The 14391-nt window shown below is 36.2% G+C and overlaps 1 long non-coding RNA gene across 1 annotated transcript in view; it reads right to left on the bottom strand.

Moving 5' to 3' along the window:
- Window positions 1-12828: 12828 nt before the first annotated feature.
- The window catches only part of LOC105477024 (uncharacterized), a 182153-nt gene continuing 180590 nt past the window's right edge, over window positions 12829-14391 (bottom strand). The window contains exon 5 of the long non-coding RNA XR_003016915.2: window positions 12829-12954. This is a non-coding gene — a long non-coding RNA (uncharacterized lncRNA). The remainder of the gene's footprint in view (window positions 12955-14391) is intronic.

The raw sequence follows: 14391 nt of genomic DNA, 5'->3' as shown, positions 1-14391 counted from the left end.
ATGAATGGTTATAGAAAAGGAGAGATGAGAGAAGATGCAGACTCACAAGTACCAGCCTTGATCCTTGAGCTTCCTTCTTCCCTGGGCTCCCTTTCTTTCTTTCTTTTTCTTTAAATGTCAAAAAGCAAGGCTCATTAAAGGCAGATGTAGTTTGTTCTTTCCCATCTGTATCCCTAAAACATTAGATAGTACCTGATGCTTAGGAAGACTCACCACATATTTATTCAGTACCCTCAATGTGTCATACAATATGTGAAATATTAGAATGTAGGCACACAAAAACATGATTTCTGCCATATAGAGATGAGGAATGAGGAAAGCACACAATAAAACATAGTATATGGTTTCTAATAAGCCGAGCGCATTTCACCTGATTGAGCTATTGCCCTAAATCCTTCAAATAACAAGACTGTACCACGAATTTGGGTTTGTTTCTACTCCTTAAACCAAGAGACCACAGTCAAGACAGCAGGTTATCCAGGAAGCAGACTTTATAGAGTAGCCAATTATTACAGATCTCTAATTTTCTCTCTGCAAGGAAACAAGCAATTGGAAAGGACTAACGGTCAGCTGGCAGATACTCATCTTTTCTCTAGGGAAATCTGACATATGTCAAAATTAATTGATTCCCACCCCCACCCCACAAACAAGAACACTCTCTGGGTAATTTTAAACAAATCAACAACAACAACAAAAAGGTGAACCACTGCAAATTTTCTTATCATCCTCCAATTATACGGTTGCAGGGTGGCCATGAAACACTTTCTAAATGAGAAGTCACTAGAATGCAGACCCAGTGAAAAACTGCATTATAAAAGCATATGTCATAAATAGTCTTCCCCAGATGTGTATTTACCAAGAGTGGTCATTTATACAGATAGGTCTTGTCTCTCATTATGCAGTACATTTTGATGGCATCAGAGCTCACAAATATAAAAGGAAGAAAATTGCATGAGACTGGAACAACTGTAGATCTTCACAAATACAGAAAAATGGGGTTGAACGTCATAATAATGAATAGAGGCAGCAAGGATAAAGAGAACCCTTCCATGCTCTGCTTCTGCATATACATCTTTAAAATGTGATGTAATATGGTGAAAATATCTCACAAAATTACTTCCTGAAGGTGAATTAGAAATTCTTAAAGACTACTCTAATTCAACAGTATATAAGAAAAGCAGTAATCCATTCAGAAAACCAGATTTAGTCCAATTTTTCAAGTTATTTTAATTAGTTGGATTATTTTTTACTTGGAAAGGAGGACACATTTTCTGCTAACATATGTATACCCTTTTTAAAATTAATTTGTACTTAGAGATCTGGAAGAAAGAAGCTATAAAAAGTCTATTCAAAGACTATCTACTCTCACATTGAATCAAAAATAACAATATTCGCAAGGATAAACTATATTTTTTCAAAATCTAAAATACATTATGTAAACATATCATTTATATGTGTTTATTATGCCCTATTCATCTGCTTTTTGTTGCCTAAATACTTAAGCATCTTTAAAGTTTCATCATGGAAGTGCCTTAATGCCAAATGCATCAAGCTCATTATTAATTATTTTCATGCTATATTGGCAACAAGTAAATGTATATGCTTAGTAAAATATTTACATTATCACTATTGGGAACTAAAATGAGCTCACAATAAAACACAGTATTTTGAGCCTTTAAAGCTCTTAGAAAAATATCCATCAACACTAGAGGCATTAGATTATGCCTTTCCTTTAGCACTATTCTATGCACTGTTAAGTGGAAGAGATATTAGAATTGCTACTGTACCACAGCATGTTAGGTTTAAGTATTACAGTGAAAGATCTCAGTCTAACACATTTTACAAAATCCATAAATCTTGCTGAAACAGTAAGGTGGTACATTAGGGAACTATAAATGCATGATCTCATACCATGTGGAGTATTCAAATGAGAAATACATATATTTCTATATTAAACTTATATAGGTCCATCCTTATTGAAGCTCAGCAGACATAAAAATATGTGTAGCCATATTCTCCCAGTGTGTAGGATATTCACTAAAGACCAATAAAGGCTTTATAAATTGCATTATCTGTGTGGGACTATAAGGATGGCACTTAGTATACTATAACCGTCATACTCCAAGGGGTACCCTGATATTCTAAAATAGTTACTGCTACTTTCAAATGTGTGTTCTTGTTTTGTTTTTAACAAGGAAACATCTTAGAAACCCGCAGAGATGGACCCACTCCTTATCAAAACAAATGTTATTTATCCAAACTCTGTAGAATGGTATTAACAGTATTGGTTCTCTTGTCTCATATTGTCTATTTGATTTAATAAAAATTCATTAAATTTCTTTAAATATACTTAATTTTATAACCATTTTCAGCTGATCATGGAATTTTAGCAGTTCAAATATGTAGTCTCTATTTTTCTCTGTCTCTGAAATAATACTAAGGCCAAGGACACATTATTGAAAGTAGTATCGGGCTGGGCGTGGTGGCTCACGCCTGTAATCCCAACACTTTGGGAGGCCGAGGCAGGCGGATCACCAGGTCAGGAAATCGAGACCATCCTGGCTAACATGGTGAAACCTCGTCTCTACTAAAAATACAAATAAATTAGCTGGGCATGGTGGCAGGCACCTGTAGTCCCAGCTACACTAGAGGCTAGGTAGGAGAATGGTGTGAACCCGGCAGGCCGAGCTTGCAGTGAGCCGAGATCGCACCATTGCACTCCAGCCTGGGTGACAGAGTGAGACTCCATCTCAAAAACAAACAAAACAAAACAAAACAAAAAGAAAGTAGCATAATTAAGTATTCTGTTCATAGTGCATGAGTGTTCAAATTACTTATTTCGGAAGTCATACTAAACAGAGAGTCATTACTGTAGAAAGGGCATTTTTAAAACATACATGTAGTGAGAAATTTATTTGCCTACAATGATAATAGCTAAAGTAAAGTAGTAAACTATGACTGGCCTATAACATGATTCTGGGTGAACCAAGGGAAGCTGAAAAACTAACTAATCAACACAACTAAGCTATATAAAGAATAATTCTTACAAACATTATTCTTGGCATTAATGTGATATTCATTTTTTCCCTTGAGAATTTGGGAATTCTTTTTCTTACTCAGATTAAACAACTGTATGAGCACAATTTTAAACACGATTCAAAAGAGAACATATAGCAAAAAAATTTAAAAAGTCTACTGCAATGACTCAATATGTGTGTGTTTACTCACCACAGTAACACACTTCTTAGAAAGCTGTCAGGATAAAGGGTCAACTGAAATTCACAATGACTCTTGTCGCACCATGCTCAGGCTCAGGCACGTCGTTTAAAACGATGAGAACACATGGACACCAAGAGGGGAACAACAGAAACTGGGGCCTACCAGAGGATGAAGTGTGGGAAGAAGGAGAGGATCAGGAAAAATAACTAATGAGTTACTAATTGCTTAATATTTGGGTGAAACATAATCTGTACAACAAACCCCCATGACTCTACTCTACCCATTATCAAACCTGAACTTGTTAATGTTTACCTATATATCAAACCTGTACCCCCGAACTTAAAATACAAGTTAAAAAGTAAAAATGAAATGAAATGTGTTAGTTTCTTTGAGAGCTAACATTGTATGTTTTTTTCATGTACCACATCATGTTTTGAAATATACATATATTGTGAAATGGTTAAATAATTAGCAAATGCATTACATTGCATAGTTATTATTGTGTGGTGGGAGCACTTAATATCTATTCTCTACGTTTTTCAAGTACACAATATGTCATCATTTAGTTGAAGCAATTGTGATTCAAAAAAGAAATGTTTTGTGAAACTCATAATGAGAGGATAATTTCTAGAGAGAATATCAAAACAGGCACAGGTAAACTTTATAAAGCCCCTCAAAACTCAGGAAAACATTTCATTTCTTTGCCATTGAGCATTTTGGAAACATTCACCACTCTAACACTAAACTGGATACATGAGATGAATTTATCTCAGTTCATTACTGTTTATTGCTGAAAGTCTAATAGAAGATATTGGCAAATTTGGTCCATAACATCTAAAAATGCATTTTAAATTATTTTAAAATTACATTTTACAAAGTAGATTTTGTTTTCTACAAAGTAGTCTAGAACCTTTACGTGAAGCTTATTTTATAGCATTTAAAGAGGCTTATTTCATTTCTTAATGACATACCCAAAATAATAGTTCACTTTTATTTAGTTCACTAAAGTATAGATTTCTAAGCCAAATATAACATTCAGAAATATACTGTTTCAATAACTTTCACAATATCAAGGAAATATAGAAAACTTTCACCAAGCTTAGCCTTATGAAATAGTAATGATAACATTTTGGAGCTGGAACATTCTAACAGTCTCAGTTTACATGTTTTATGCTGATTTTAAAAGATTCTCAAACTCCGAGTCTACATTTGATGAGGTTCACACAGATTGTGGCAGATGTAGTAGATGTCATCAAATGCGACCATGCTTCCAGTCAAAGATGATGGCAAAGTTAAGGAACAATTGCCCTACTTCAGGTCAAAGATGATGGCAATTTGAAACAGGGCAGTAACGAGGGAGATGGTGAGAAGTAGATGTATTGTGCCTAAAATGGTGAAGCCAGCGTGAAACGGAAAGGCTGGAAGTACCACTTGAGGCATGTTAAGATGGGCATGCCTGTTGAATACATAGAGGTCCCATCGGCTGTTGGGTATATAAAAAGTATGAGTTGGATTTACACATTTGGAAGTTGTTAGCATAGGGATGGTATTTAAAACCATGACACCGAAATAGGTCTCAACAAGAGGAGGAGTACAGGTAGAAAAAAGAACTCAGGGACAAGCTCTGGTGCATTTGTGTTGAGTATCTTTCCCTCCCTGAATCACATCCTCTCTGTTGAGCTTTTTAATTCAGCCATTGCTGTAGCAGCCAGCTGCTATGCAGCAGTAGCCGCACAGCTCCCTATCTCAGCTGAACTGTGTTATCTCCTGGTTTTGCTCTGGGCTTTCTTTCTGGCCACTACTTGGGAGCCTGTGGTAGCCCCCTCAGCCATTCCAGTGCATGTTTATACCAGGAAGATTTGAGGTACGGGTAACAGCAATGAGGCAACCCTTCATCTGTGAAATACATAAATATCCGCCTCATCTACATGTTGCCTGGGCCACTACTAGTTTTATTTTCTAAACCTAAACCTTCTGGTTTCTCAAAAAGGCCCCAGAAAGATTGAGCCTCAGTTATTCACAATAGTTGTAATCAACTTAATAAATCACCTTTCATTCAGTTTTCCCTCCATCCCTGATTCAGTTTTCATTTTGGCTCCCCACTCCTCCTTGGAATCACTTAATAAAAATAACTACCTGCAGGCAAGTGCTTGTCTCTGTAGTTTCCTTGCCGGGGAACATAAGCTAAAGCAACACCTAACATTGAGAGCACAAAACTGAGAATGAGCAACAAAAATGGTAGGAGGAAAACCAACAGATTGTGGTGTCCAGAAAGCCAACTGAAGAAACAGTAAGGAGGGGGAGGGGTCACCACCTGTGTAAAACACTACTTTAGGTTCAAGTGAGGTGAGGATTGAGGCCTGACCATTGGATTGAGCAACATAGAGGACATTGGCAATGTTAACACGAGCACTTTATTCCAGTGAGTGGCACATCTAGGGGAGAATAAGAGGAGAGGAACCATAGACAGTGCGTAGCTGGCACATTTAGTAGCTTCAAGAAGAAGGTTTGTTTGTTTAAAGAGGCGAGGAATAAGAGCAAGCTTGTGTGCTACCAGGAATGATCTAGTAGAAGTGAAGGGGTGATAATGAAGGAGAGAGCAGGGAGAAGAAGGACATGATGGAGCTATCTAATTTCGAGGCAGTGGGGTGGCTCTAAACAGGACCATCTGTGCTAAATTTTGAGTGAGGAGAGTTTGCGGGGCAGATGCTAGTCATTAAGAAGATGTAATGATGTGCGAACATGGAAGTTTTCTGATCAACTTTATTTTCTCAGTGACATAGAAAAAAAATTCAGCTGAGAACGGGGAGAGAGGAGGAGAGTTTGGAGATTGAAGGGGAAAGAAGACATAAAATAGACATTGAAGAGAGAGAGAGAGAATAGATTGTTGTAACTTATAGGGAGTAATTTCCTTGTATTACATCATGTGTCTCCCAGATAGAGAGATCTCTTATTTTCATGATGCATCAAGTTCTCTCCAACATTGATACCTCTATTCATTATTAATGCAACAATGAGTGCCATAAAAATACGTGAATTTAAATTGCATAATATATACAATGTTTTGTAGATATTGACTGCTTTTATAAAATAAATAATTCTAGGTACATCACAAGAAAATGACATTAATTTGCTTCAAAAGTTCTCTGCCCATTTCTCTGACATGCCTATGTGAATATGATCTGTAGACTCAAGACGGCAGCCTGTGATGGGAATAATTAACATGCTGGGCACAACCAAGTCATTCGATCAAGTAGAGTTGGCCTCTAGTGCCCTCCACTGCTGACCCTCAGCTCCTCTTTTAGGAAGAGTAACCTCATCCCCACTCCGGGTTCCACCCCTTCATGTTTACATATTGTTGTACATATTTGTTTCTAATTTCTTCATCCATATGAAGTGCAAATTACTAATAAAACCTCATGCTACCATTTTCAGGGTTATCTGCTTTGTAATTAAATGATGATGAAGTTTTAGACATCAGGAACCAAGGAGGAATTATTTGAGACATCCTGAAGCTCCTACCTAATATTACGCTATGCAAAAAAAAAAAAAAAAATTGTTCGTTTGGCTTGTCATGACCAAATGGAATTCCTTTTATCACCCTGTACAAAACAGCCATTCTCTATATTTATATTCAGTTTCTATGATATATCGGCCCTTACTGAGATATAAAGCTGCTCACTGCAATATTTTCTCTAAGAAATACTCACGGTGTTGTCAGAATCCAGATGTCGTCTGTGGCAGTGATTCAGTTCTTGAGGTGCATAATGCTACAGCAGATGAGGAACTCTTGCTTTTGGAGAAACTACAATTTTCACAACGCGGTTAAATCAAACATTAGCTCAAGTGATTGCAGGTGAACGATTAAGAACCTGATGTGAAACAGGTGTCTTGTGTTTGCTTGACTCTTCTAAACAAGCAGGTTGGCATGGCAAACAGGAAAGAAGCCCATTTCTTTCTCCTGAATGTCTACGGAATTAAAATATATTCTTCAGTTTAAAACATGTTAATTCAAGATGGAAGAATGGGCACAGAAATTTGATTCTTAAAATTTTGAAGATCCTCCAAATGAAAGACTAAAACATAAGTGAATGAATAAATAAGCTAACAGTTTAGGCAGTGAACCTATAACTGCTAAGAAAGCAGAAAATGTGTGGTCAACAGCAAAGGAGAAATTTCCATAAATTCCCAGAAGAAAGAATATGGATGGAAACATGGGAAGATGAAAAAGACAAATAATTCTCTAGCCCATAATACACTACAAAGACACTACCAAGAAGATGGGGATATACCCTGTTGGCAAGAATCCTGCTGGTTGCAAACTGAGCTCAGAGTCAACAGGTAAAGCTGAATTCTAAAGTAAAAAGTGAAGCCCAAAATAGAAGGACTCGGTGAAAGTCTGTAGATGAGATATATGGCACAGCTCTCAGTTACCATCCTCATCCCCCTTTACTTCACCAGCCCTCAGAGCAAAAATAGGCTTTATTTGTCTTCTTATAGCAGAAATCTCTACTATAGTAAAATTTAATAAAATATATAGAGACATTTAAGGTGCAAGGCTTAGGTGTCTAATCCCCAGAAAGCCACTCCCTTTCTGGGACTTGGAGCTTCAGTAGTCTGAGAGTTAACTCCTACTTGCTCATCTTAAATGGCAATCTGCTAGTTCATAACACACCTGTTTCACCACGAGGGGCTCCAAAGCACAAATTCTACTCGAGAAAAAATTTATTGGCAAGCATCCTTTTACAGCAATAGCCAAAGGAATTCTCGTAATATAAAAATCTGTGTGGACATCAAAGGATCATTAGGCATATGAGTGAAGAAAGTAGTATGAGAGAAAAACCAAGTGAAGACACAGAGAGAGAAATATAGATTAAATAATAGAGTAAAAAAAACACAAAACTTTTTTTAAAAAACCTTCTTAATAGTCCAAAAAATGTTCTAAAAGTTATAACTAAAATAAGATGGTGTTATGAAAAAGGAACAATCAAAAGAGAAAGTTACTTTAGCAATTTTAAAAGAGAGAAAGAAATGTAAAATATGAGAAAAGTCAAGATATACTGAGGTTCTAGAAGAGAAGAAATAAATCAAAGAAAATTACCAAAAATATTATATAGAAGCTCTCAGAGCTAAAGTATAGCAGTTTCCATCCCACTGCATGATGTGCATAATCAATAAAAATAGACCTACACCTTGTTTACAAAACCGAATAAACCGAAAGTAAAGATAATTTTTTTTTTTTTTTTTTTTTTTTTTTTTTTTTTTTTTTTTTTTTTTGAGACAGAGTCTTGCTCTGTCACCCAGGCTAGAGTGCAGCGGCACGATCTCGGTTCACTACAAGCTCCACCTCCTGGGTTCATGCCATTCTCCTGCTTCAGCCTCCTGAGTAGCTGGGACTACAGACGCCCGCCACCACACCCAGCTAATTTTGTTTTTGTATTTTTAGTAGAGATGGGTTTCACCGTGTTCGTCAGGATGGTCTCAATCTCCTGACCTCAAGATCTGCCCAACTCAGCCTCCCAAAGTGCTGGGATTACAGGCGTGAGCCACCACACCCAGCCAAGATACATTTTTTAAAATATTCCAATAGAGGAAAATATTCAAGAAAGGTGAGTAAAAAAATCACAGGCCACTTACAAAGAAAATAAATAAGACTGACATCAGAATTCTCATCAGCAGCACTGGATTCTAGAAGACAATATGAAAATTCCTTTAAAAGTATGACAGGATACTTATTTTTGACCTATTACGCTGCCTATGTGACTAAACTAGTGTTTAACAATGAAAGTAGACATTTTCATACATAGAAGTGCTCATAAAATTTACCTCATAGATATCCTTCTTTAGGAGAAGAACTCAGAAAAAAAGAGAATCAACCAAGAAAATGGAAGCCTAGATATCCCCAATGCAGGAGAGCAGCAAATGAGAATCTCAACATGACAGCTGTACCCTAAGCCTGGTGAGAACCTTCCCTGGTTAGCACAAAACAACAACAAAACAAACAAACAAAAAAAACAAAAAAACAAACAAACAAGGAGTCCTGAGAAAAGGCACCCAGAAAGAAAGGATTTCAAGATTAGAAGGTAAAGTTGAGCTACTGGGGAAAAAATTGAGGAGAAAATTAAGGCAAATTGTGGAAGAAAAAGTAATGCAAATAAAAGCTTTAAAGAGAGGAAAAATGAGAACTATGCAACAGATCAATGATTCAAATACAAAATACAAAGCATAATAAAATGTAACATTATTTTAAGCGTTACATGGAGTGAAAGAAAGGAAAACCCAATTGATCTTGTTGCTAAGGACATTCTTCCTCATGTGGCCCAGTGGCTCTGATACAAGACCTATAGAGAAGGAAATGAAATCCCGCTGTACTACGTAGGTTGGCCCTAAGCAATCTGCATAAGGTCATTATGGCAGTTTTAAAAGACATGTGTACATTATTTGGCACTCCTCCCAACAAGAGGTGGAATCTGTGTCACCTGTTCTTGATTCTGGGTCACCCAGGGTGACTCCACTTACAATAGAACGAAGCAGAAGTGGCATTGCATAAATTTCAAGTCACACAGCTTCCTCCTCCTCTTTGGAGACCAGCTCTCTTTGGAGACAGCTCTTGGAGTCCTGAGACTCTGAAACTGCCTTGCTATGAAGAAATCAGGCTACGTGGAAAGACCATGTGCAAAAGCTCTGAACGCTTTGACTGACAGTCTCAGCTGAGGTTCCAGACAATAGCCAGCATCATCCACCAGACATGTGAGGAATCATTTGAAATGACTTTGCCACCAACCACTTTACAACTCGTCAGTCTTTGACTCTTTTCAGCTGAAGTCTCAAATATCATGGAGCAGAAATAAGTTGTCTTTTCTGTGTCCTGGTGGAATTTCAGACCACAATCTGTGAAATTAGTGAAATTATTATGCCACTATATTTTCAGATGGTTTTTACTCAGCAATAGATAACTGGAACACTGTCTATGGCTCATTAGGATAAAAAAAGAATGATTCAAGTTGACTACGTACATTGATTAAATTAAACAAGAAAATAAGCAAAATATAAATATCAAACATTGGGGTAAGGAGAGGAGAAAATAGACTAAGTGAGCTAAATGCTCATTTTATATGTCTAGAAATCATCAGATAAAGTTGATAAATCAATGAGTCTTCAAAATAATGAGTCAAAAATATGTGAGCTATGTAAATGACCTAGAGAAAAATATAATTAAAGCCATTTTGAAAAGAGGCTTTCTCTGAAGAGTGATACCTGAGTTTAGGAAATAAAGCTTAAGAAATTGTTCGTAGTCACTTAAGATAATTTGCATTATTTTGCTTCCAAATATATGTATCATTTGAATAAGTTATCATTTGAATAAGTATTTGAAAAAGTTACAAATACTTATTATGATTTCTAATTTTATTTAGCAATGACAAGTGCAAATGAAAAACAAAATTTTAAAAAGTTAATGCAGCAAGATGTTATAAGTTTCCACATCAAATTATCAAACCTGAAAAACACTAAGTTAGTCAATATTTCAAGAGTTAATTCGGCCAATTTTCTCATGCTGTTGATGCAAATGTGACTTGGCAAAAAGCAATCTGTCTTGAAAGAAATCTGTCAATATATATCATGAACTGATACATGCAAGTAAATCTACATGCTCAACAATGTTCATTTCAGCATTATTTGGGAAAAGATTTTAGTTTAGCTTAGACTTTATCAGTGCTGAACAGTCATGCTTGTCTGAGGAACTGGTGAGGTAGAATCAATAAGATGCTTATTCGAATGTGGGTTGAGGAGCTCCCTGGTACAATATGAAAGCTCTTTCTGTGGCTTCTGTTTAGACAGATCTTAAGAAGCCTAGAAAATTGATGGTACAGGCCAGTTGATTTATCATACATGAAAGGCAAAAAGCCTAGAAAATTTTCCCCATAATTACACATCTTAATCCTCTGCAGAAAAAGAAAAAAAATCTATTTAGGGCAATGTGTCAGCAATAACAGCACTGCTTGGTGACCCTTTAACAAAGAGTAAGTTAATGATAGAGAGAGAAATTTACCCTCATTTTTTTTCTGACACTATTCCTGAGTCAATGGAGAATTTAGTGCATCCGTGGTATCAAGTGCAAAAAGAAGGTTCCCAAGAGATGTTGGTCCTGGAAGAGCATCACATGCCAGGTAGCACCAGCAGGGATCATCTTATTCATAAGCATTTGTGAGTAATCCCCATGGACAGTCTGTAATATATGGAGGTACAGTTAACTTCCTTGGTTGCTGTCCAAGTCTGTTTGTACAAAACCTTGAACAGATGTGGGCAACAACCAGAGAAGTTAAACATATATAGCAAAAATATTGAAAACAATCCAAAAGTATTCATCACTGGAGGAAAGGTTAATTATGTTATAGTTTATTTTGAAAAAGTGATGCTTGCCAAGAGCAAAACATGCTTATATAATACGGCAAAAAGAAAAGAAAAAAATCAATATATAGGCTACATATTTAATATATAGGCTCTATATATAACATGTAGCCTATATATGTGTGCCATATATACATATGTGAGCATGTATGTTATATATTTTATATTTATGTATTATATATACCTATATATTATATATAAAATATATATTTATACATAAGATACACCTTTATATATTATACATAAATATATATTCTATGTATTCTATCTTTATATAAAATATATAAATATGTATTGATATATATCATATATCTTCATATATTATCTATAAATATATATTTTTATATGCACTATTATAAATATCTTTATATATTATATATACATATTATATATCTTTATATATATTATATGTATATATATATAAAGTACTGGAAGGGAAGTATTAAAATTAAGTGAAATTACAGTTAAATCCAGAGTATGTTATGCTGCAGTCTAATTCTTGCTGATTGCTACCGTTTTATCTCAGGTCAGCAGGTGTACTTTACACATAATAGAGACTAGAAGACATCAAGCTAGAAAAATATTAAGTTAGTAAGTATTGTGGAGGGTGCTGTTAGGCCAATGTTCTCATATGTTATTGATGCAAATGTGACTTGGTAAGGAGAAACCTGTCTCAGACATGTGGGCTGAGGGACCAGCTACCATCTGTGCCAGAAAAAAAAAGAGAGAGAGCTCTGAAAGTCTCACATCAGCAATCAAATGTCCCAGCCCAGAAGTGACCCATGTGACTTCCACTCAGAACTCATTGTCCTGAACTGTCTCACTGTCACACCCAAGCCTAAGGGGTATAATCTTACCATGAAAGTAGACCAGAAAGTATAATCTCACCATGTCGCCAGAAAGCTGAAAACTAATGACTATACCAGATTTTTAAGTTGATATGCAAGAGTTTCCAAATAATTACTATGATATACACAAAATATAAAGGAAAAAAAACCTAAGTAAACTTCCAAACTGATTAGATTCGTTACATATTCTCTCTTCTTTTTTTTTCCCTCCTTTTCTCCTCCTCCTTTCTTTTTCTCTCCCTCCCTCCCTCCTATTTTCATTCCTGATAATGTAGAACCAGAAGACACTATGACTATGTATATAGTGGAAGCCTTTGCCTCCCTAGTTAACTGAGGTTCATTTTACCTTATTTGAATATTCTTCCCACTGTCAGGTGGCGCTGCCTTCCATCATTCATGGGTAGAGAAAATGGAAAGTGAATGTCACTACTGACAGCAGAATCGCATGTTCAAAGTGTAGTGGAAGTTCTCATGGTTGCTGTATGATATTAAAAAAAAATAAGGAATTTAAAAGATACATTGTCAGGCATGACAAGATACCCCTACCTCCTGTCTTTTGTCTCTATCTTTCATTCTACAAAGTATTACAAAATTAATCTTGTTAAAGTACAGATCTAATAATGTCATAGTATCTTTCAACCAAGACACATTCCCTGCAGAATAAAGTAATGATTTCTTAGTCTGACATTCAGTGTCCACAAAGTGGTCTTAATTCATTTATCTAGCCCATCCTTCCACCATCTGCCTGTTGACATTTCCAGTTCATAATGACAGACCACCTCCAAATGTGGCTGGATTTCTTCTATATTCACGGCTTTATTTGTGCAATTCTCTTTGCCCAAAAGGCTTGTCTTCCTTATCTCCAAGTTCATACCAATTCCTGAAGACTCAAATAGTAGTTTACTGCCGCCTCAAACCTCCTCAATATCTCCAGAAACAAAAATCACCTCTGTCTTCCATGACTGCCACAGAACTATCTACATTTACAACTATAGCACAAGGGGGAAAATATCAAACCACAGAATGTTTATGAACTTTCATTATGTACATCACTCAAAGCAGCTCCAGAATTTCTTTATAGGAGAAGGTTAGGGAAGTGATGAAGGGTCATTTGCAGTTCAAGAGAAAAAAAAAACCCCTAAATTTGCCTTTGCCAGGACAAAAGTACCTATGCTTTGGTTATTTGGAGAAACTTGGTGGGTAAATGGTATAGAGAAAAAGCCTAAAGCCACTTCAAGTTCAGCCTTGTGGCATCACTACCTATACTAGAATGAGAGAAAGGGCTTTGCCTTACTTTTTAAGTTTCCAAGTAAGAGTTATTCAAATATATATAAACACATAGAGAAGAATTATCATAATGTTTACTAATGTTATAATAATGTATAGCCCATTTGTCATAAGAAACATTGCTACAACTGCCCCAAAGAGAATAGAAAAATATCTGCATGCTCTCTTTAGCGTCTCTTTTCTCGGGATTCCTTTGGATGACCTCTTGCCTCTTGGCCAACATGCTTCAGTTTTTGGAAGCCTTTCTGATTGGCCAGCTGACATCCAGGCCTTAAGAAAATATTCCGTTTGTGGCAGTGCCCCTTCTCTTGGGTTTGTGTTTCTCTGATTTTGTTCACATTGAAGAGCTTTGATCTCCTGAGCCAAGAACAGGATCCTAGCCTAAAGGACTGGTTCCTAAAGCTAAAGGGACTAAAATGATCTCTGATACGGGCAGTGTAGTCCATCACCAGGATTAGGGAGTATTCAAGAGAACTGCTGATGAAATGTCCGTAACACTGAAAAGTGAGCCATTGCCTGAAGTGTTGTCTCTGCACAACTCTCAGGTCATAGCAGGGATGACTTCTGGTTGGATATTCAAAGATTTATAATCCCAGACATTTCTATCATATTCATGCATTGATTTAGT

The sequence above is a fragment of the Macaca nemestrina genome, chromosome 19, assembly GCF_043159975.1.
Source record: "Macaca nemestrina isolate mMacNem1 chromosome 19, mMacNem.hap1, whole genome shotgun sequence".
NCBI classification, from domain to species: Eukaryota; Metazoa; Chordata; class Mammalia; order Primates; family Cercopithecidae; genus Macaca; species Macaca nemestrina.
The sequence above is the reverse complement of the archived record's forward strand: the minus strand, read 5'-3'. Positions and strand labels throughout refer to the sequence as shown.